Raw genomic sequence first — 25785 nt, forward strand, 5'->3', positions numbered from 1 at the left:
ATCGCTGAGGGACGCAAGCCTCCCCACCAACGGCAAGGTTCATGGTTCATGGGGGGAGATGACTATAATTAGATTTATATACAAGGTCGGGTATGATGTTTTATGGGCACCTCCCCCCCAAGAGAACATTGTACTAAAGGCGATCATATTTTTACACAGATCAGTTTCCGAGTTCGGAAAATAAAATAGCATGAACACTACAATGTCTAGAGAATAGCGAGGAATTCTACAACATTACAAGCTATAATTAGAAGTAAACAGCCCTTGGTCACTAATTTTTAACGAATTAACCGGGTTTCGACAGTGCTAGGAGTGTCTTCCTCAGAGTTTAAACAAAAGAATGGTCTACAACGTGGTCACAGAATTATGACGAAAAACGTATGATGCAAATTATAAGTACGAAAATATCGTGAAAGACTGGCAGTACTTACATGTCATTTATAAAATAATAAATATGCCAAAAGGGCATTAGTCACAAAGAAATTAAAATTAAAAAACTGAGATGGCGAGCCACTAAGGGCTGCTCGTTACTTGCGTGGCGCAAGTTGTAAACGGACTGAGGTGGCCGCGTTAACAAATGCGGCCAGGTGAACATGGCACTGCAGCGAGCGCGTCATCTAATAGCCGTATATACAATTAGGCTACTTCACATTGAAATATAGGCAGAAATGATTATAAATAAACAGTATTTGGTACATAATGGAAAGCAATGTTTGTATGATAGTACCATACAACATAACATTTTGTCGACATCAAAGCTTATAACAGTAAGGTAAAACATGAAAGTATCATTATGAAAATGTAGATAGGACTGAATGACTACTTTTAGAAGGCAATATTGAGGTGAAATAGAACCAAAAAACGTTTAATAATTAAAAAAATATTAGAAAACTACCTGAGAAGGAAAAGAAAATTTCGGCAACCTGCACAAGGAGACCCGAAGTCAGAATCCAGTAACGGATTTATACCGTCGAAGCTGTAGCTGTTCGTTAAGGATGAGGCCATCCTTTCGAGCTAGATGCTTGAAAATCTCTAATTCTTCTAGAATGTCTAGTCTACGCCCTTTCTTTTCGATGTGCAAAATGTTGCTATCGCAGATGGCTTTAGGTGAATGACCTGTAATTAGAAGATTGTTGGCAAAAGATGAATTTTGAGGGCTAGAGCCATTTTTTCTTAGCAAGTGTTCTTTATATCTGGTAGTGATGGCACGTCCAGTTTGTCCTGTATAGTAAGAGGTGCAAGTATCGCAGACGATTTTGTAGACACCAGAATTTTACAAAGGAGAACGAATAGAATGTGTATCTAAAATTTCTTTATGACTATGGCCCTTTTGGCATATTTATTATTTTATAAATGACATATAAGTACTGCCATTCTTTCACGATAATTCCGTACTTATAATTTGTAACATACGTTTTTAGTCATAATTCTGTGACCATGTTTTAGACCATTCTTTGGTTCAAATTCTGAGGAGAACTCCTAGTAGTGTCGAAATGTGGATAATTCGTTAAGAATTAGTGACTGAGGGCTATTTTCTTTTGATTGTAACTATTTACGGTCTCTGAACGTGCAGCCATGTGCAAAATTTTGTGAAACAAGAATATTACAAGCTATGTTTACCAGAGGATAGTTTAGAGTTGTTGCCCCCTCCCTCCGCCATACACACAATTTAATGCAACTGTATATATTTTCAAATATATCAGTTTTTAAATTTAACATATTGTAAACGTGCTCACAAGGTACTAGGTATACAGTAGCTTCATACTTGCTCGATGATGGTTGTCTACGAGCTGTTAAAGGACCTGACGAATATACACAGGGTGAGTCACCTAACGTTACCGCTGGATATATTTCGTAAACCACATCAAATACTGACGAATCGATTCCACAGATCAAACGTGAGTAGAGGGGCTACTGTAATTGGTTAATACAAACCATAAAAAAAAATGCACAGAAGTATGTTTTTTAAAACAATCATGCGTTTTTTAATGGAACTCCGTTAGGTTTTTTAGCACATCTGAACATATAAACAAATACGTAATCAGTGCCGTTTGTTGCATTGTAAAATGTTAATTACATCCGGAGATATTGTAACCTAAAGTTGACGCTTGAGTACCACTCCTCCGCTGTTCGATCGTGTGTATCGGAGAGCACCGAATTACGTAGGGATCCAAAGGGAACGGTGATGGACCTTAGGTACAGAAGAGACTGGAACAGCACATTACGTCCACATGCAACACCTTTATGTTGGTCTTTTTCACTGACGTACATGTACATTACCATGAGGGGTGAGGTACACGTACACACGTGGTTTCCATTTTCAATTACGGAGTGGAATAGAGTGCGTCCCGACATGTCAGGCCAATAGATGTTCAATGTGGTGGCCATCATTTGCTGCACACAATTGCAATCTCTGGCGTAATGAATGTCGTACACGCCGCAGTACATCTGGTGCAATGTCACCGCAGGCTGCCACAATACGTTGTTTCATATCCTCTGGGGTTGTAGGCACATCACGGTACACATTCTCCTTTAAAGTACCCCACAGAAAGAAGTCGTCCAGAGGTGTAAGATCAGGAGAACGGGCTGGCCAATTTATGCCTGTGTTTGTTACAACACGCAACTGAACGTCGGAGGTTTCAAGCGTCCACTTTAGGTTACAATATCTCCGGTTGTAATTAACATTTTACAATGCAACAAATGGCTCTGATTACGTATTTGTTTATATGTTCAGATGTGCTAACAAAACTAACGTGTTCCATTTAAAAAAAAAAACGTAGGTTTGTTTTAAAATACTTCGGTGTATTTTTGTATGGTTTGTTTTAAACAATTACACTAGCCCCTCTCCTCACGTTCGGTCTGTGGAATCGGTTCGTCAGTATTTGATGTAGTTTACGAAATATATCCAGCGGTAACGTTAGGTGACTCACCCTATATATATATATATATATATATATATATATATATATATATATATATATATATATATATATATATATATATAGCCATTCAAAAAGAGGGAACAAATTTAAAGCATTTATTGCTTCCGAACTAGAAAAGATAGAAACACAATTCTAACGTTCCTGGAAAGAGGAAAGTTCAAATTTTTGTGCATTCAATGTGCGCACCATGTGTTACACGACAAATACCAAAACGGTGACTAAATTCCAGTCACACACGAAGCAGCTGATCTCTCGCTAGTTTATTCACAGCTTCAGCAATGCAATGTCGCAGACATTCAAGAGTGCCAGGCATAGGGGGGATAAAAACGTAGTCTATTGGGTAACGTCGCAGATAAGTCACAAGGCTTGAGGTCTGGAGACCTGGGAGACTACCGGCGATGAAGGTCACCTTCTGCTCCTCATCTTCCAATCCAGCGTCCTGGAATGGTGACATTCAGTTAATGTCGGGCGTGTTTAGAGAAATGAGAAGGAGCATCATCTTGCAAGAGGACGAAGCAAAGTATGGCGGCGAAGGTGTCGCCCCCTATAGGTCAGACTGGAGTACGGCTAAAGCCGTCCTTTTCGTCACCTCGCTTATCGCCTGGTGAGCAGGCAACCCAAATAGCACCTCTGTAACCCATTGGAGCCTCCGTGCCCTGTGGGATACAGCAAGCCTTCCTTTTCGTTGCCTCGCTTATCGCCTGGTGATCAGGCAACCCAAATAGTACCGGTGTAGCGCGGTGGAGCCTCTGTGCCCTGTGGGATACAGCAAGCCGCGCTTTCGTCACCTCGCTTATCGCCTGATAAGCAGGCAACCCAAATAGCACCACTGTACCGCGGTGGAGCGTCGGTGGTCTGTGGGATACAGCAAGCCGTCAGCGACAACAACGGCGAGGCAGATGACAGTCTTTGTCAAATAGCAGTCACACCACCGGCGGCTCTCGATTGCATTGGTCTACTTCGAGAGCGACGCTCCATACGGCAGACACACTCCCTGGCTTCGCTTTGGGTTACGTAGCTCCAGGTAATGATCTCTGTAGCTCGTAAATAGGCCCGCACAGCAAGTATGGTTGCACGCTCGATGTTACTGATCTACGCTCCGTTTGCATCATCAGCGACAACTCTTGTCTGTTCTATGGATTTTCTACGGATTATTGGCTGGAGCCTTGCTTCCTGCTTACTCATGGACTTTAGTGTCTTGTGATCAACAAACATCATGTCTACTACGTCACAACAGTAACTACGATACTCCGCGAATTGATAGTGTAATGAGATGTTGTCAGAAGCTCTCTGAATGCTCAACAGAAACAGAAGGCCCTGTTTCCATAACAATCTGCAGGAGCCGAAGCATGTAGTAGCAGCAAGGTGGAGAATAGCCACTCTTTAATCGAATAGCTCTGGATGTTCATTGGACTTCTTGTTCCCACTTCATTCACAAGCAGCTGAGTACCTGGCGATGTCCTTGTATGTATATGTTTATTCATATCTTCTATCAGTCCATCGCCTTCACCTTCTCTCTGATCCACTTGCTCTAGCCACACTCTCTGTCCATCTCCTCTCCCCCCCCCCACCTCTGTTCATCCCCTCCTTCCCCTCTGTCCATGTTCTCCTCCCTGATCTGACCGTCTACTCCTGCCCCCTTCTAACTCCAGCTCTTCGTCCCCTTCTTTTTGTCCATCTCCTCCTACCACGTGACATCTGCTCTCCTCCCCCCAATACCTCCTCCACCTCTCGCAGTTCACCTTCCGTTCCCTCCTCTGTCTCCTCCTTCCCCATCACTGTATATTTCCTCCAGCCTTTATCTGTCTATCTCCTGCTCTTCCCTTTCTTTGTCCATTTTCCCACACTGTATCTCTGTCCATCTCCTCTCCTCCTCTCTGTTTCCATCTCGTCCTTCCCCTCACTGTCGCCCCATCCCTTCCAACCCGTTCTCTCGCCCTGACCCCAATAGCAAATGGTAGTTCTCACCCCAGCAACATTTCTTTCCATGTAGTAACTAATATGTGTACCAAATCTGATTGAAACTATTCCAGGGGTTTAGGGCGTTACTCATGTATACACATGTCAAATGTATTCCACATATTTTTTAAAAATTTCACACGCATTTATACACATATATTCACCTGCATCTCTTGCGAATTTCACCTCGCAGTTCCATTTTCACGCAGGTCAATGTTTATGACGTCGTATTTCCAGAACTACGTGATACAATTTTTCAGGTGCGTCCAGTTGAATAGCCGCGAAATATGTTGCGAAAAGAGGTAGTAGTAAAAATGTAAACAAATAATACGTCATGCACAATATGGCAGTTTTTCACACATCTCATATCTTATGAACAATGCGAAACACAAAGGCATGTTTTTGCAAATACGTTAACTGGTAACTATATAATAAATAAAATCGAAATGACGGCTGCAGGTGTTTCATTTTATTACTAAGTGGATACCTTTTGCGAAAAGTGTTGCTACCCGAGTTAGCAGCAAAGAAATACTAAATTTAAACGTCATGCATGATTCGGCATCTCAGTATTTATGGCGTCATGTCACCTGAACTACGAATGTGTGTCATACAATGATATAATTTTGCTGGTACATTCAGAGATATAAGGTATTCTGACTACAAAACGTGTCACGGATAGAATTAGCCCTAATAGCGATTCTTTCCAGATAGTATACAGTTACCATACACACACTGATGACCCAAACGCTTAATACCATGTTTGTCCACTTTTGGAAAGCAATACAGCGTCGGTTCTACGTTGCTTGGATTCGACGTGTCTTTGGTAGGTTTCCAGAGATACATGGTACAGTTTAAGAACCGTTGGCTTGCTGGCTGAACCTTGTTCCTGATAGCATCCTGGGGTGTGTCACTGGGTTCAGATCAGGTGAGTTTAGTGGCTGAGACATCCACGTGATTTGTCTGCGAAGCTCCTCAGAACATTGTAACACGATTCTGGCCTTGACATCCTGCTGGAAGAGGAGACATCGAGCTTGAACCAATGCAGATCATTCACAATAATTATCATGTAAATTGAATGTAGAGGGGGAGAGAAAGGAAGATAAATGGAAGGACGTATTTATGTCAGCTGCATCGTGACTTTATGTGGAATCAGCGGTGACGAGTGATAATGTGTGCCGGACCGGGACCCAAATCCGGGATCTCCCACTTACTAGGCGATTGCGTTAACCACTGCACCATCCGGGCACAGTGTTTATCGCAACTGCAGTGGATTTCACGTCGTGTCTGTTCTTTGGGACACGCAAAAAAAAAAAAAGCCAGACACCACGCACTCGTATAACTGAATCGCCTCGATGGGCAACGATTCCACCACATTAAGTGAAGGAGCATAGTTACGTTCCACATGCTGTGTGGGAAAGTGGAGGACGTGAACAAGGACTGAGGGCAGGTGGTTCGGATGGGAAGCATGCCGAAATAGTCCACGCATTTGCGCCAGACACTGTAGCTAGATGACGCAGTTCAGTTTACATAGTACTGTATGTATCACAGCTGCAGATTGTGTGTGGTGTCTGTTCTTTCGGACATCTGCAAAAGAATGAAGACCAAGCGTTCATATCCACAGTAACGTTCACTTACTCCACAGCTTCGGCCAATGGCCTTGCAACAGTGGAAACACCGATTCCCGTTAGAAATGATGTCGGCTAGTACTTGGATGGCTGACAGTCCACGTCTGTGAGGGCTGTTGCGAGCGGTGTGCATTCAGCGTTTGTGATGCCAGCTGAGGAGGACGTTGATTGAGAAGTGGCGGTTCCGGTCACCAAAGCTGACTATGTGCTTACCATGTGTCTCTCCATAGCCACATCCAGTGACTTCTATGGGTAAGGATGGCAACGCTGGAGCTTCCGAGGCCTTTTAGGACAGAGCTGAGTCAATAGCTTCGCGGAACCTTCGGTTCCATGCAAGCACAGAAGAATGTCCACCATAGCAACTGTCAACTGCGTCTGTGGCACGGTGCATGTTTCGATTAGTCGATCGCCTGGATGACGGCGTATGATACGTCCATCAATCTGTTCTAACGAAAAACGTGATTCACTGGACAAGGCAACACGTTTTCAAAGGCCCATGGTCCGATGTCGATGATCCCGTGTCTACTGAAATCGTAATTGTTGAAGACACTGTGTCAACAAGGGAACACTTAGGGGTCTGCTGCGTTTCCCCGTGTACAACAATGTGGTTTGGTGGTTGAGTTGGGGGAAAGGACCAAATAGCGAGTTCATCGGCCCCATCGGGGTAGGGAAGGATGGGGAAAGAAGTCGGTGGTGCCCTTTCAAAGGAGCCATCCCGGCATTTGCCTGAAGAAATTTAGGGAAATTACGGAAAACCTAAATCAGGACAGCCTGACGCGGGATTGAACCGTCGTCCTTCTGGATGCTCGTCCAGTGTGCTAACCACTGCACCGCCTCGCTCGGTCAACAAAGTGGCCCAACGATGTGCTCCGAGACACTTGTTCTTGCATCAGCATTGTACTCTGTCGGCAGGTCCGAAGTGTTCCCCTTAAAAAGACTGTTAAATAAGCAACCTGCTGCTTCAAGACTTATTCCACCTTCCTTACCAAAAATCTTGGCGTGCGAGCACATTCGCGCTCTTTTCATACATATTCTAAATCCTTTTTCGCAGTCTCTGTAGTCAAGAATTAATTTTCAGCATCTCCTTCTCACTGCCACTGTGCATATACATTGACGGAAAAAAAAACGGAACACCAAGAAGGAGTTGGGTGAAAATGTGATGTTATCAAAGTTCGCGGCAGTCGCATGAGAGTGGGCTAGCGTTCCTTGTGTGATACTACCGAAAGACTTGGCAGGAGCCGGCCGGAGTGGCCGAACTGTTCTAGGCGCCACAGTCTGGAACCGCGCGACCGCTACGGTCGCAGGTTCGAATCCTGTCTCGGGCATGGATGTGTGTGAAGTCCTTATGTTAGTTAGGTTTAAGTAGTTCTAAGTTCTAGGAGACTGATGACCTCAGCAGTTAAGTCCCATAGTGCTCAGAGCCATTTGGACCATTTGGACTTGGCAGGAAAGTGAACGCTGTGCATGGCTGCTGGCAGCGGTGATCAAGAGAATATATCGACCGATTTCTGGACGGCCACGTGGCACTACCGAGAGGGAAGACCATCATGTTCGGTGAATGACTCGGGCTCACAGACGTGCATCTGCAGGACCAATCTGAGCAGCAATTGGCACCCAGTGACACAACGAACTGTTACAAATCGTAGATAATTCTTCCGGGTTATATGGCCGTGGTACATGGAATTCTTCTGTTCCTAACGTTTCGTCCAATACTACGTTGGACATCTTCAGAGATATGGCTGGTCCTGCTGAGTCCATACCTCTGAAGATGTCCAACGTAGTATTGGACAAAACGTTAGGAATAGAAGAATTCCATGGACCACGGCCATATAAACCGGAAGAATTACCAACAACAGTACCATCCGGTCGTGAAAGCCTTCATTGTATGTTACAAGACGGTTTCTTCAACGACAACTCCGAGCCAGACGCCCTGTAGCGTGCATTCCATGACCACAAACCGTCGCAATTTGCGACTTCAGTGGTGTCAAGAGAGAGCTCAGTGGAGGGCAGGGAACAGGTTTGTTGTGTTTTCTGCTGAACGCTGTTTCTGCTCGGTGCCAGTGAGGGCAATGCGTGGTCAGAAGAAGGCCTCTTGACAGCCTGCAACCAACCTGTCTGCGTTTATACACACTCGACCTATACCTGGACTTTCGGAGTGGGGCGTGTTTTTTTTTTTTATAAGCATTCTCCTGGTTATCCCAACACCCTGGCTGCAAATTTGCCCCTCAGTCTGGTGATTTGATCTGCTGTGCTGCCATTAATAAAAACATTCCAAGGAGTGTTTTCCAACAGTATAACGCTCGCCCACATACCGCTATTTTAAGCTAACATGCTCTATAGAGTGTCGTCAAGTTACCTATGCCTGCTCCAGCAACAGATCTGTCTCCAATCATACACCTATGGGATACCATCGGACGGCAACTACAGCATTAACCGTCGCTATATTGACCGATCAAGTGCAACAGGCATGGAACTCCGTCCCACAAAATGACATTCGGTACACTTATAACACAATGCATGCACTTTTGCTTGCTTGCATTGAACATTTTGCCGTTGCACTGCTTATTAACGTACCAGTATTTCACAATTGCAAAGGCTTATCTGGCACTTACATTAATTAACCTGCGATCTTGTAATATTAATCACTTAAATATATTACATAGGCAAATGTATTCCCGAAATTTAATTACTCTACATTAACTATTTCCTAGTGTTGCCAATTTATTCTGTCACTATCTGTATCTCTCCCACCGTATCCTTTTTCTCCCACTGCCACTGCCACTGCCTCCCCCTCGCTTGCATTGTCTCCTTTTTCATTTCTTTCCCACTGCCACCGTCTCACGATACCTCGGCAGCCCATAGATACTGGCGTCCAACTTATTTTTCCCCAGCATCCCAGTCCAAAATGCGCCTTTCCCTACACCTAAATGATAAAATTCGCTGGTCTAGGAGGGGGTCCAGACCGCCCCAAAGCCTATGTCTGGCCTCGACTCAACTCTCTTTTCCATTTCAACTACTTCCTCTCTCTTTTGCTCCCACTACTTTTATCTAAATCCATCTCTTTTGCTACCACTCTCTTTGCCTCCCACCGCTATTACCTTCATTCACCTCTTTTCTTTTTCATTGCCACTGTCTCTCTTCCACCATCTCTGTCTCCTCTCTCTCCCCTCCTACTGGCTCCTTCACATCTCTCTTCCACCGTCACTCTCTCTGCTACTCTTTTCAACACAAGAAAGTGCGAATATGTCTGCATGCCAAGGGTATTGGTGTGGAAGGCGGAATACGTCTTGAGGCAGCTGGTTCCCCACTTTTCTTCAAGGAACTTTTTGCCTTTTTGTGTTCCGACAGGAGCATTTTTCCCCTGGTTCCCTTCTTTTCCCTGCTACCGCAGGGTGTGCTGCTGATATGAAACGGATTATATAGGTGAGTGACCTTTTAAATACTTTAGCACATTTATATAGTTTGGCACGTACACGGTGTTTCAGAAGTGATGGTCAATAATTCACACATGCAGAGTACAGGCGAAAAGTACAAAAAAGCTGAGATAAACATGGGTCCACAAATCAGCCGCATTAATTCGGGTTGGGAACCAACTGTATACGTCCCTGGATACCGCGGTATTTACGTTGATATCTCAAGATTTGAGATCGACTGTGTGTTTGTTTACGCATGCGCAATTTCTTGTCTTTCCCCCTCCGTGCACTGTGCCGAATGGCACTGCCCTTGAGGCTGCTCCACTGTATGATGAAGGGTCTCCTCTCCGCAGGCCGGCCGACAGGTGTACATTTAGCCGGCTACATCAGTATCTTAGAGAAACTGGGGGTTCCGCACACGATGTACGGAAAGGTCGACCCAGATACATAACACCCGACGTAGGCGAAAGGGTGTTACGCACTGTACACGAACGTCCGAGTACTTCAAAAAGAATAATTGCTTCCCAAGTGTGTGGCAGATTTTACATCGGCAAGTACGCTATCCATATCATCTCCAGCGAGTGCAAGAATTCAACAATGCAGACTTCCCTCCTAGAGAGAATTTCTGCCAGTGGGTGCAGCAACAGTTTACCCTGAATCCCCTGTTTATAAGCAGTATTGTGTTCACGGATGAGGCTGGATTTACCAGTGACGGTATTTTCATCTACCATAACTGCCACATCTGGGCCGATGTCAGTCCTAATATAACACAAGTATAACGACATCAATAGTGTTATTTGCTGAACGTCTGAGCAGGACTTCTCGTAGACCGCATAATTGGACTACACTTCCTACCACAGAGACTAACCAGATTGCAGTACAAGCGGTTTCTGCGGCCTGTACTTCCAGATGTACATGATGCTGTCTCACTGAACCAACGTCTGAACGTGTGGTACATGAATGAGGTGGTCCAGAACATTTTCATTTACGAGTGCGCCGGCTTCTAACGCGAACGTATGGTCAACATTGGACATGTAGAGGAGAGACTGTGCCGTGGCCTCCAAGGCCTCCAGATTTAAATCCCATGGATTTCTGTGTGTGCGGCCATGTCAAAAGCCTGGTCTAAGCTTTTTTTTAAATCATTAGTCTACTGACTGGTTTGATGCGGCCCACCACGAATTCCTTTCCTGTGCTAACCTCTTCATCTCAGAGTAGCATTTGCAACCTACGTCCTCAATTATTTGCTTGACGTATTCCAGTCTCTGTCTTCCTCTACAGTTTTGCCCTCTACAGCTCCCTCTAGTACCATGGAAGTCATTCCCTCATGTCTTACCAGATGTCATGTCATCCTGTCCCTTCTCCTTATCAGTGTTTTCCTCATATTCCTTTCCTCTCCGATTCTGCGTAGAACCTCCTCATTCCTTACCTTATCAGTCCACCTAATTTTCAACATTTGTCTATAGCACCACATCTCAAATGATTCGATTCTCTTCTGTTCCGGTTTTCCCACAGTCCATGTTTCACTGCTGTACTCCAGACGCACATCCTCAGAAATTTCTTCCTCAAATTAAGGCCGGTATTTGATATTAGTAGACTTCTCTTGGCCAGAAATGCCTTTTTTGCCATAGCGAGTCTGCTTTTGATGTCCTCCTTGCTCCGTTCGCCATTGGTTATTTTACTGCCTAGGTAGCAGAATTCCTTAACTTCATTGACTTCGTGACCATCAATCCTGATTTTAAGTTTCTCGCAGTTCTCATTTCTACTACTTCTCATTACCTTCGTCTTTCTCCGATTTACTCTCAAACCATACTGTGTACTCATTAGACTGTTCATTCCGTTCAGCAGATCATTTAATTCTTCTCCACTTTCACTCAGGATAGCAATGTCATCAGCGAATCGTATCATTGATATCCTTTCACCTTGTATTTTAATTCCACTCCTGAACCTTTCTTGTATTTCCATCATTGCTTCTTCGATGTACAGATTGAAGAGTAGGGGCGAAAGGCTACAGCCTTGTCTTACTCCCTTCTTAATACGAGCACTTCGTTCTTGATCGTCCACTCTTATTATTCCCTCTTGGTTGTTGTACATATTGTATATGACCCGTCTCTCCCTATAGCTTACCCCTACTTTTTTCAGAATGTCGAACAGCTTGCACCATTTTATATTGTCGAACGCTTTTTCCAGGTCGACAAATCCTATGAACGTGTCTTGATTTTTCTTTAACCTTGCTTCCATTATTAGCCGTAACGTCAGAATTGCCTCTCTCGTGCCTTTACTTTTCCTAAAGGCAAACTGATCGTCACGTAGCACATTCTCAATTTTCTTTTCTATTCTTCTGTATATTATTCTTGTAAACAGCTTCGATGCATGAGCTACCGACGTCAAATCTCTTAAGGAATTGCGCTTGCGGATTGAAGCAGTATTCCAGCATTTACAGAATTCCTGATGACTGCCTGAGAGGATTCGCAACTCATTTCAGAGACGAGTTAAATGTTGCATTCAGACACCTGAACAACATTTCGAACACCTAATTTAACGTTTATAGATGCCATATGTTCCTAGACACTGATGAACCGCAACAGAAAATCTGATGTATCTCTACAAATGTTGGTTTGTGGACTCTACTGGAGCTTTTACCTACTTTTGGCCCGTTCTCTGCATGTGTGAATTATTGGCCATCACTTTCCAAACACCCTCTGTAGGTAACAAATAAGTGCACATCATACAAGGTCAACAAAAAGTCGTTTGTTTTACATTTTCTCTGAATGCTTTGCTAATCGAACGCAAACCATTGAAAACGTTCAGCTTTTGATTTGTATTAAAAGAGTAAAAATATTATCAGAAACATTTTACTGAATTTGCAGTCTTTCCAGTTCCATGTAATTTTTGGCAGTAATTTTAAATTCTTTTCAGGTTTGTTAAGACCCGTTTTAGCCTATTTTTTCACATTGGGCAAATCTATATAAGAGTAAAATGCTTATTATACAGACACAGTGCATTACAAAGTTTTATTGGTGAAAAAATACTGACTGACTTAAAACATAATGTGGTGTCCTCATAACGCTTGCAGTGAGCCTAAAACCCTCGACACATGCTGACTACGTCAGTCAAAACTACTGTTAGGCCTCAGACCGGATATTCTGTGCATATTTTACCTGCGTAAGTATGGTAATTGTGAACTTCTGGATCACGATAACGGATAATAATACCGAAAAATGTGTCTAGGTTCCGCGAGGACATCATCTTAAAAACACATGCTAACGTTCTGACGATTCACCGTGAACAGAAATCACAGAAGCGGTCATCCTCGCAACTGGTACTTTTGGTACCGAAAAATTTTTGTCAGGAATAAGGTGCATCTGACTCAAGTATATGAGAAATGTGAAAGAACGGAACCACAATATTCTCAGTTCGAATATAATAAACTTCCTTGAGACTGAGATGCTTATGTCAAAGAATCAGAAAGGTTTTGGAAAGCATCGCTCGTGCGAGACTCAGCTTGCTCTTTTCTCACATGATATACTGAGAACTATGGGCGAACGGAAAAAGGCAGAGTCCATATTTCTAGATTTCCGGAAAGCATTACACACTGTGTCCAACTGCAGGCTGTTAACGAAGGTACGAGAGTATGGAATAAGTTCACAGATATGTGAGTGGCTCAAAGACTTCTTGTTCCCGACGACGAGTGTTCATCAGAGAGAGACAACGGTATCATCAGGAGTGCCCCAGAGAAGTGTGATAGGACAGCTGTTGTTCTCTGTACACATAAATGATTTGGCTGACAGGGTGGGCAGCAATCAGCGGTTCTTTGCTGATGATGCCGTGGTGTACACGAAGGTGCCGAAGTTGGGTGACAAAATGTCCAATTGGTGTGATGAATGATATCTAGCGCTGAATGTGGGAAAATGTAATGCGGATGAATAGGAAAGCAAACCTGTAATGTTCGGATATAGTAATACTAATGACCTGATTTAGACGTTCAAGTCGTTTACATATCTGGGCATAACGTTGCAAAGCAATATGAGGTGGAACGAGCATGTCAGAACTGTGGTAGGGAAGGCGAATAGAACGACTTAGGCTTATTGGGAGAATTTTAGGAAAGAGCGCTTCACTTGTGAAGGATATAGAGCGTTGGTGAGACCTAGTCTTGAGTACTGCTCGAGTGTTTGGGATCCGTACCAGGTCGGATTGAAGGAAGACATAGAAGCAGTTCATGAGATGGCTGCTGGATTTGTTAGCGGGAGGCTCGAACAACACGTATGTGTTACAGAGATGCTTCGGGAAGTCGACAAACACTACTGAGAAAATTAGAGAATCGGCATTTTAATCTGACTGGCGAACGATTCTACTGCGTAACGACCATGAAGGTAAGATATGAAAAAAATTTGGGCTCGTGCTGAGGCATATAGACAGTCGTTTTTCCCTCGCTCTATTTGCAAGTGGAACAGGGAAGGAAATGAGAAGTAGTGGTGCAGCGTACCCTCCACCATGCACCGTACGGTGGTTGCGGAGTATCTTTGTAGAAGTAGATGTGAATCGCCCACGAACAAATGTAGCTTTTATCAGACACCTAAGATACATCATAGAACACACGTAATGCAAAAGAACCAGCCAGTCTGCGTAAACTGTCTGAGCTGGAGGATGTGTGTAATGTTTACAATTTGACCCTGTACTGTGGGACGACTACAGTATGACCGTTCTTCCGATAGGTATTGAAATGGTCGCTAGGGCGAGTGCTATTCAAAACTCTTGAGCCCTTATCTCTGTGATGAACAGACTCCGGTATAGGACCGGCTGAAAAACTCGCATCTTCGTGGACGGCTTTTTGGTACATGTTGGTACCATACACTGTCGTGTACGAGCCAACACAGAGAATAAGTATGCATTCAAAATGAAGAATAGCATTTTGCTCCAACACACATCACAGCGAACGCCCGACTCGTTGCCGCGTTCCTGCCAGACTCATTCCTTTAAGCAGCGGCCTGTAGCTGTCCTCGTGGTGGGTGTGGGTTTGGCTGGTCGGTGACGGTGGAAGGCGGAGTCAACGGGCCATGTGTGTGTGCGTGTGTGTGTGTGTGCGTGCGTGTGTGTGTGTGTGTGTGTGTGCGCGCGCCCCTGCCCTTGGAAGCGTCTCTCGCCATCTGTAATTAACGCAGCCCTTTCCCTGCTCCGTTCCGAGTCCGGCGTTTGGCACGGAGCGAACGTTCGCGTCGTTAGCGAAGATGACACTGAGTTCTGCATCTGGAATCACAAGCGTGTTTTTTCCCTATATTTTTCACGTAGTTCCGACTCATTTGCGGTACTCGGAGGTACAGGCAGAGATGTAGTCGAAGATACAATCTGATACATCAGGAGAAACACAATACCGGGTCTTTTTTAGTAGTCTTTCGCCTAGGGACGTTCGGCCGATGTTTATTTGATGATTTTTCTGACGTGACTGGCATGGTCAAGTATTTACCCTCCATTGCTGAGAGGTGCCGAAGATTCAGAGACGAAAGATGACATGCAACACTTTAACAGCCTCAACAACTTTGTAAAATTAATTGAATGCGTGGTATACGTGCCTTTGGCAGAACAGACACCACGCAGATCCCGCAACTGTGAATCACTATATGTTAATTGAAGGCTGTCATCTGCAGCGGGACAGTTAAACGGAATCAGCTACGGCGAGCGAAAATGTATACCGGACCGGGATTCGAACCCGGGATTTCCTGCTTAATAGGCAGGTGCGTTAACCACTGCGCCGTCCGGAACACACCGTTATTGCATCTACACGGAGTATCTCGGTACGCCTCACGGCCGATCCACACTCCTACCGAGAGCCAGCTATCCGCAGCCCCTGTCCATTTTGACAGCAGTGATACCCCTTCAATTTACATAACTTTGTAAAAGGCAAACGTTCTACATTGTCCTGTCACATTAACGTGACCAACTGTCAAAAGCCTGAATAGCCAACTTTCGCAGCGCGGACCTCTGTGAGACGTGCAGGAAGAGAGTCAGTGCCGGCCTGTGCGCCCGAGCGGTTCTACGCGCTTCAGTCTGAAACCGCGCGACCGCTACGGTCGAAGGTTCGAATCCTGCCTCGGGCATGGATGTGTGTGATGTCCTTACGTTAGTTAGGTTTAAGTAGTTCCAAGTTCTAGGGGACTGATGACCTCAGATGTCAAGTCCCATACTGCTCAGAGCCATTTAAACCACTTGAAGAGAGTCAGTGAGGTTCTGGAAGGTACCGATGGAAATGCTGGAGCCGAGCCTTACCGACTCCAGTACCGTGGCCGGCTGTCGTAGGTTTCTCGAATTAGGCTCCTTGGCGCCGACAACCTGATCGAGGTGGTCTCACAGATTCACGATCGCGTTTAAACCTGAGGCGTTTGGTGGCCCGAAGAGTACGATAAACTCATCCTGGTGCTGTCCGAACCGCGCACGTACACTGCGAGCTGTGAGAACGTTGCACTTCCTGCTAGCAGACGCTATCGTACCGAGGAAATACAAACTGCATGTAGTGGCGGGCATGGTGCCTAAGGATAGATGCATACATGTGTTAATCCATTGTGCCTGCGGGAAAGAGGAGATCACGAAAGGAATGCCACGAAAATATTCCCCAGACCACAGCGTTCCCTCCTCTGGCGTGGACCTTTCCGACGGTTGTTACAGGGTGTTTGCTATCACACATTTCACACCGTACGCGCCAACAGCCATCTTTCCGATGGAGCATAAAACATGATTCATCCGAAAAGGCCACCTGTCGCCTTTCAGTTGACGTCAAGTTGTGGTATTCAGGTGTAAATTCCAGCCTTCGTCGGTGATGAACAACAGTCAGCAGTAACCATGTGCAGCAACGTTGGCCGAAAAGTCGTTGAGTTGACAATGTTCATCTGGGAGGTCAAACGCTCAACAGTTCCACATCTATTCCTCCGTACACATCTCAGCAGTCTTCTAGGAAATGACACTGAAAAAGATGACACTCCAGAAACTTTGTAGACTTTTTTGACAAGTTTTCTATATGTTTTCGAGGGTGCTGAAGCCGAGTCTTCAAAGCCCCACTAAAATTTCGACCATGAAAGTCTATCAAAAATGGGAAAAGCGCAAAAATAGGACTTTTCCGGGTTTTTCGCTTATAATTCGGAAACGACAATTTTCGAGAAAGTTGACTATTTATAAAATGATAAAATTTCTCAGAAAATAAGTCTGAGTGACGTTTTTGGTCAGATCAACCGTACTGCTCTAGCGCGTGTTGAAGTTAGCACGTTACCGTACATTGTTGCACATCCATTGCCAAATTTCATCCTCTAGTGGTGTCACCATGTGGCTGGAGTGGTTAGTCGTTGACACTTGCTGTGGTGAAGGTGCAAGATGTTTGTGAGATGTACATAATCATCTCCTCCTGGCAGGGGGAACGCCTTTCTTTATATTGGTCTCTTGCACCGCCGGTTGTTTACGTGTTCGCCCTCAGACGATTGGTTACAACGTATTTGCCGTCGTAAATTCACCTGAAATAAAATAGTCCAACATAATGATTTCAAGAGAGAGAGGTATTCTATATAATAAGAAGAAAGTGTCATTACTTAAACCCGAAGTGTCTCGAACAGTGTCCTTGAAGCAAGTCAGAAGAGAAAGGTCAGGAGAGCTGCCCTCTTGGAGAGTAAAATTGTGGTTAACGTTCGTTAACCACGTGAAGAAAAGTACACTAAAGAAACATTAATTGGTGCGGAGGATAATAGTATTGCCTCTGATTGCAGTCGAAAAGAAACTTGATATGCTCAACCCGGTTTCCATTCCAAAATTGTGTGCAGGTCTGCGATCGTCCCAAAATTTCTGGATCCATAGGGCAAGCAAGCTCTGAGCCAATCCATGGAACCTGGCGTACGGTGTGCGTGACCTGTGGCTGCGAGAGACTTGGTTGCAGTTGATGAATAACGTCAAATGCATGAAGGTCCTGCATGCCAAACCAATGAGAAAAAAAAGGAACACGAGGTCCTTGTTGTTGTGGTCTTCAGTCCTGAGACTGGTTTGATGCAGCTCTCCATGCTACTCTATCCTGTGCAAGATTCTTCATCTCCCAGTACCTACTGCAACCTACATCCTTCAGAATCTGCTTAGTGTATTCATCTCTTGGTCTCCCTCTGCTATCTGTACCCTCCACGTTGCCCTCCAATATTAAATTGATGATAGCTTGATGCCTCAGAACATGTCCCACCAACCGGTCCCTTCTTCTTGTCAAGTTGTGCCACAAACTCCTCTTCTCTCCAATTCTATTCAATACCTCCTCATTAGATATGTGATCTACCCATCTAATCTTCAGCATTCTTCTGTAGCACCACATTTTGAAAGCTTCTATTCTCTTCTTGTCCAAACTATTTATCGTCCATGTTTCACTTCCATACATGGCTACACTCCATACATGTACTTTCAGAATTGACTTCCTGACACTTAAATCAATACTCGATGTTAACAAATTTCTCTTCTTCAGAAACGCTTTCCTTGCCATTGCCAGTCTACATTTTATATCCTCTCTACTTCGACCATCATCAGTTATTTTGCTCGCCAAATAGCAAAAACCCTTTACTACTTTAAGTGTCTCATTTCCTAATGTAATTCCCTCAGCATCACCCAACTTAATTCGACTACATTCCATCATCCTTTAAAGACACTGGCCATTCCGTTCAACTGCTCTTCCAAGTCCTTTGCTGTCTCTGACAGAATTACAATGTCATCGGCGAACCTCAAAGTTTTTATTTCTTCTCCATGGATTTTAATTCCTACTCTAAATTTTTCTTTTGTTTCCTTTACTGCTTGCTCAATATGGTCCTTATGATACTGAAGTTGGTGGTGTTACGCATCAAATTTTTAACTACCTCAGTGAAATGATGAGTGTCAATTTCCATTCAGTATACAATAGACCATATACACAGCGACTGCCTTAGGTGCAGTGATTATTATAATCTTATCCTCACGGTCCCTGTGTGAGTGATACGTAGGGGGTTGTAGTACATACCTACAGTAATCATTTAAAGCCGGTTTTTGAAACTTCAGTAGACTTTCTCGGGATAGTTTATGTCCGCTTCCAAGAGTCTTTCAGTTCAGTTGCTTCAGTATCTCTGTGACACTCTCCCCTGGATGAAACAAACCTGTGAGCATTCGTGCTGTCCTCCTCTGTATGCGTTCAACATCCCCTGTTAGACCTATCTGGGTTGGATGCCACACACTTTAGCAGTATTCTAGGATGTGTCTCACGAGTAATTTGTTACCAGTCTCTTCAGTAGACTGATTGCACTTCCCCAGTATTCCACCAATAAACCGAAGATTACCACCTGATTTACCCACAACTGAACCTATGTTATCGTTCCATTTCATATCCATACAAAGTGTAACACTTAGGTATGTGTTGGCCGATTCCAATGGTGACTCTTTGATACTATAGTCATAGGATCTACTCTTTTTCGTTTTGCTAAGTGCACAATTTTAGATTTATGAACATTTACAGCAAGTTGCCAAACTCTGAACCATGTTGAAATCTTATCAAGATTCTGACCGAGTATTTATGCAGCTTCTCTTAGATAGTACTTCAGTAAAGATAACTGCAAAAAGCCTGATTTTACTACTAACATTGTCTGTAAGATTATTAACATACAACCCGAACAGTAAGCCTTCTGATATCAAGACTGCATAAGCGTAATTGTTGAAGGAGTATGGAAATGATATAGTGATTACCCCCCATGAACCATGGACCTTGCCGTTGGTGGGGAGGCTTGCGTGCCTCAGCGATACAGATGGCCAACCACAACGGAGGGGTATCTGTTGAGAGGCCAGACAAACGTGTGGTTCCTGAAGAGTGGCAGCAGCCTTTTCAGTAGTTGCAGGGGCAACAGTCTGGATGATTGACTGATCTGGCCTTGTAACAATAACCAAAACGGTCTTGCTGTGCTGGTACTGCGAACGGCTGAAAGTAAGGGGAAACTACGGCCGTAATATTTCTCGAGGGCATGCAGCTTTACTGTATGGTTAAATAATGATGGCGTCCTCTTGGGTAAAATATTCCGGAGGTAAAATAGTCCCCCATTCGGATCTCCGGGCGGGGACTACTCAAGAGGATGTCGTTATCAGGAGAAAGAAAACTGGCTTTCTACGGATCGGAGCGTGGAATGTCAGATCCCTTAATCGGGCAGGTAGGTTAGAAAATTTAAAAAGGGAAAGGATAGGTTAAAGTTAGATATAGTGGGAATTAGTGAAGTTCGGTGGCAGGAGGAACAAGACTTTTGGTCAGGTGACTACAGGGTTATAAACACAAAATCAAATAGGGGTAATGCAGGAGTAGGTTTAATAATGAATAGGAAAATAGGAATGCGGGTAAGCTACTACAAACAGCATAGTGAACGCATTATTGTGGCCAAGATAGATACGAAGCCCACACCTACTACAGTAGTACAAGTTTATATGCCAACTAGCTCTGCAGATGACGAAGAAATTGAAGAAATGTATGATCAAATAAAATAAATTATTCAGATAGTGAAGGGAGACGAAACTTTAATAGCCATGGGGTGACTGGAATTCGGTAGTAGGAAAAGGGAGAGAAGGAAACGTAGTAGGTGAATATGGACTGGGGCAGAGAAATGAAAGAGGAAGCCGCCTGGTAGAATTTTGCACAGAGCACAACTTAATCATAACTAACACTTGGTTCAAGAACCATAAAAGAAGGCTTTATACATGGAAGAAGCCTGGAGATACTGACAGGTTTCAGATAGATTATATAATGGTAAGACAGAGATTTAGGAACCAGGTTTTAAATTGTAAGACATTTCCAGGGGCAGATGTGGACTGTGACCACAATCTGTTGGTTATGACCTGTAGATTAAAACTAAAGAAACTGCAAAAAAGTGGGAATTTAAGGAGATGGGACCTGGATAAACTAAAAGAACCAGAGGTTGTACAGAGTTTCAGGGAGAGCATAAGGGCGCAATTGACAGGAATGGGGGAAAGAAATACGGTAGGAGAAGAATGGGTAGCTTTGAGGAATGAAGTAGTGAAGGCAGCAGAGGATCAAGTAGGTAAAAAGATGAAGGCTAGTAGAAATCCTTGGGTAACAGAAGATATATTGAATTTAATTGATGAAAGGAGAAAATATAAAAATGCAGTAAATGAAGCAGGCAAAACGGAATACAGACGTCTAAAAAATCAGATCGACAGGAAGCCCAAAATGGCTAAGCAGGGATGGCTAGAAGACAAATGTAAGGATGTAGAGGCTTATCTGTCTAGGGGTAAGGTAGATACTGCCTACAGGAAAATTAAAGAGACCTTTGGAGATAAGAGAGATAAGAGAACCACTTGTATGAACATCAAGAGCTCAGATGGAAACCCAGTTCTAAGCAAAGAAGGGAAAGCGGATAGGTGGAAGGAGTATATAGAGGGTCTACACAAGGGCGATGTACTTGAGGATAATATTATGGAAATGGAAGAGGATGTAGATGAAGATGAAATGGGAGATACGATACTGCGTGAAGAGTTTAACAGAGCACCGAAAGACCTGAGTCGAAACAAGGCCCCCGGAGTAGACAACATTCCAGTGGAACTACTGACGGCCTTGGGAGAGCCAGTCCAGACAAAACTCTACATCTGGTGAGCAAGATGTATGAGACAGGCGAAATACCCTCAGACTTCAAGAAGAATATAATAATTCCAATCCCAAAGGAAGCAGGTGTTGACAGATGTGAAAATTACTGAACTATCAGTTTAAGAGGTCACAACTGTAAAATACTAACGTGAATTCTTTACAGACGAATGGAAAAACTAGTAGAATCCGACCTCGGGGAAGATCAGTTTGGATTCCGTAGAAATGTTGGAACACGTGAGGCAATCCTGACCCTACGACTTATCTTAGAAGCTAGATTAAGGAAGGGTAAACTACGTTTCTAGCATTTGTAGACTCAGAGAAAGCTTTTGACACTGTTGACTGTAATACTCTCTTTCAAATTCTGAAGGTGGCAGAGGTAAAATACAGGGAGCGAAAAGCTATTTACAATTTGTAGAGAAAGCAGATGGCAGTTATAAGAGTCGAGGGACATGAAAGGGAAGCAGTGGTTGGGAAGAGAGTGAGGCAGGGTTGTAGCCTCTCCCCGATGTTATTCAATCTGTATATTTAGCAAGCAGTGAAGGAAACAAAAGAAAAGTTCGGAGCAGGTATTAAAATCCATCGAGAAGAAATAAAAACTTTGAGGTTCGCCGATGACATTGTAATACTGTCAGAGACAGCAAAGGACTTGGAAGAACGGAATGGATAGTGTCTTGAAAGGATGATATAAGATGAACATCAACAAAAGCAAAACGAGGATAATGGAATGTAGTCGAATTAAGTCGGGTGATGCTGAGGGTATTAGATTAGGAAATGAGACACTTGAAGTAGTAAAGGAGTTTTGCTATTTGGGGAGCAAAATAACTGATGATGGTCGAAGTAGAGAGGATATAAAATGTAGACTGGCAATGGCAAGGAAAGCGTTTCTGAAGAAGAGAAATTTGTTAACATCGAGTATAGATTTAAGAGTCAGGAAGTCATTTCTGAAAGTATTTGTATGGAGTGTAGCCATGTATGGAAGTGAAACATGGACGATAAATAGTTTGGACAAGAAGAGAATAGAAGCTTTCGAAATGTGGTGCTACAGAAGAATGCTGAAGATTAGATGGGTAGATCACATAACTAATGAGGAAGTATTGAATAGGATTGGAGAGAAGAGAAGTTTGTGGCACAACTTGACCAGAAGAAGGAATCGGTTGGCAGGACATGTTCTGAGGCATCAAGGGATCACCAGTTTAGTATTAGAGGGCAGCGTGGAGGGTAAAAATCGTAGAGGGAGACCAAGAGTTGCAAGTTGGTCTGGCCATATTCGTCTATAAGTAGTGTGGCTCTCAAAAACTAGTTTTGTTAAGGTGTGCGTTTTAAAATTCATTTACAATAATCACACCTATTACTTACAACATAATTTAAGTCTTGAAAGTAGTATTTCCAGTTCTGTGCGCCACCTGGAGCACTAGAAGAAATGGGAGACTCTCTTGTACTATGTAACCACGTTATCTTTGACCCAATGACATGTTTAGTGCGACTTCATGATCTTCAAAGTGTACACCTCGAAATTTTATATACCATGACAAGAGTGTTACTTGATTAACTACATCTAAAGGCGGTAATCTATTGCCAAAACTAGTCATCTGAAAACTTCCATCTGAATGCGGAAATCTATTGGCAAAACTAGTGATGCGAAAAATGGTAGAAGAAAATCACAATACCAAAATACAGTAAGCAAAAGCTAACATATTTCAGTGATTATCAAGAAAAGATCACAGGTTAATGTAAGCTTGATATGCGGTATTGTGAATGTGAAATGCTGGTGCATTAATAACCGGTGTAACCGCCACAATGTTGAATGCCAGCATGCTGACGTTCATGCATTGTGCTGCACAGATGTTATTTTGTGGGATGGAGTTCTATGCCTATTCCACTTGGTCGGCCAATACAGGGACGGTTACTGGCGTTTGTGGATGACGCTGTAGTTGTCTTTCGATGACGTTCCATATGTGTTCGATTGGGGACAGATCTGGTGATCGGGTAGGCCAGGGCAACATACCGACACTGAAGAGCATGTTGGGTTACAACAGCGGTATGTGGGCGAGCGTCATCTTGTTGGAAAACACTCCCTGGAATGCTGTTCATGGATGGCAGCACAAGATGTCGAATCACCAGACTGACGAACAAATTTGCAGTCAGGGCGCGTAGGATAACTACGACAGTCCACCTGCTATCATATGAAATCGCAACCCCAGGCCATAGCTCCAGGCTTACGTCCAGTGCGTATCGCACGCAGACAGGTTGGTTGGAGGCCCCCAAGAGGCCTCCTTCTAACCAACATCACTGGCACAGAAGCAGAGCAGCTTTCATCCGAAAATACAAGAGACCTCCACTTTGCCCTCCAACGAGCTCTCGCTTGACACCACTGAAGTCGCAAGTGATTTATTACTTTGGTGTCAGTGGAATGCATGCTACGCAGCGTTTGGCTCGGAGCTGTCCTTGAAGTAACCAATTTGCAACAGCTTGTTGTGTCACTGTGGTGCCAACTGCTGCTCAAATTTCTGCAGAAGCAGTACGATGCGCCAGAGCCATACGCCCAACACGATAGTCTTCTATGTCAGTAATGCTACGTGGCCGTCCGGAGTCCGGTTTTCTTGCAGCCGTCTATTCTCGTGACCACCGCTGCCAACAGTCATGTACACTGGCTACATTCCTGCTACGTCTATCTGCAGTATCATACACCTATTACATGACCTCGTCCAAACTCAGTGAGGTGCTGATAATGGATGGTGTCTCTGCCACTTTAAAGGCATTCTTGACTAACACCAACTCACCACGTCAAATCTTGTTAACTAATGCCCACGTCCATTACAGCTTGTATTTAAAGCAAAGCTGATTTGCATCCTCATAGTGGCGCTCCTAGGGCCACTCTCATTCAACTGGGCTGAAAGTTGAACACATATTATCTTTCAGATTTTGATACACACCTGTCAACTTACGTTTATCTTGCGGAATTTCTTCTTGGTGCCGCGATGTCTTTTCCGTCAGTTTATTTAGTGTAACTTCATGATGTTCCAAGTGTATAGCTTCCGTTTTTGTATATCATGACGAAGGTGTTATTGGATTAACCTCATCTGAAGGTGGCAGTCCACCTCCAGAGCTCGTAATCTGAAAATTACCCTCTTACTCACCCGCCACAAGGGTAGTGCATGTCGCGGCCACCATGCATCGCCACTCCCCCGCCCCCCCCCCCCCCCCCCCCGCCACTGCCGCCCTCCACCCCCGCCCCTCTCAAGGATGAGACTGATATTCCTTCTCTTCTACTCGGCTTCAAAAGACAGATGCCATTTCACCGTCTGGTCAGCGTGAGAGAATAGGTTTCGTTTGCTCTATAAGTTTGGTTCAGCCAATAGTATTGCATTCATTCCTGTGGATAGAGTTCTTGGTGCTTACGGCTGACCAGTTCTGAAGACACTGCTCTGGCCAAGTGCCAACACCGTGTTAAGAATGCGCACCTTGTGTGCATTAGGAGGGAAGTTAAGGGTGCTTTTACCTGGATTTAACAATAGTTCTCGCCCGTCGTATTGGCGGCAGCAACCCCTCCATGTAGAGTTTTTAAGAGCAGATAGTTGAGAGCCGTGAACTTGGACTGTAGGCATTCTGTTACTGGCTGTCGAGTGAACGGCGTTATCTCCGTCGTTCACTACTGGTCTGTGCACAAAGCCGTTTTAGCACACGTAAGTAGCGCATTGCACTGTGGTGCCCAGACAAGCAGATCTTGAGCACTACCTCCATACAGTCACCTATAGTTTTTTGGTACGTCCCACGCAGTCACCATCATATTTTAATCTAATTTTAACTATATCGAAATTTTCTTTCTGTCAGTCTCATTGTGGTTCGTGTCAATCATCACAGCAAATAAATAACTATTAATACCAGTCTTGACTTGGATTTCAAGATCTTTCAACCAGTTGTTTTCTTCATTGGTTCACTTCACTGTGTCGGCGTTATCTTGTCTACTACAAGGATAACTTACTTATTACTCTCTCCGAGCAACGAGCATAGCATTCTCTCATCTTCTATCAGCATGATTTAGTTTTAGCAGGTATTATTTTGTCAAAGCAACCACCACTGCACTTGCTCATTCTGTATCAATACGCCGTACATTTGGGTACTGTTGTGTGAAAGCTACCAGCTTTGAACGTTTTGAGGCTTGGCGACTTATATCGCTCCTGTCCAGAGCCTGTGTATCGAGAGAATGACTGATGCACGCACAGTGACAGATGGTC

The 25785-nt window shown here is 44.1% G+C and overlaps 1 protein-coding gene and 1 non-coding gene across 15 annotated transcripts in view; both read right to left on the reverse strand.

Annotated features, from left to right (window-relative positions):
- Positions 1 to 25785, reverse strand: part of LOC126365747 (adipokinetic hormone/corazonin-related peptide receptor variant I-like) — a 1043803-nt gene that overhangs the window by 174198 nt on the left and 843820 nt on the right. The window lies entirely within an intron of this gene.
- Trnan-auu (transfer RNA asparagine (anticodon AUU)) lies at positions 15623 to 15695 on the reverse strand. The gene has a single exon. It is a non-coding gene; the product is annotated as a tRNA-Asn (tRNA).

The sequence above is a fragment of the Schistocerca gregaria genome, chromosome 4 (genome assembly GCF_023897955.1).
Source record: "Schistocerca gregaria isolate iqSchGreg1 chromosome 4, iqSchGreg1.2, whole genome shotgun sequence".
NCBI classification, from domain to species: Eukaryota; Metazoa; Arthropoda; class Insecta; order Orthoptera; family Acrididae; genus Schistocerca; species Schistocerca gregaria.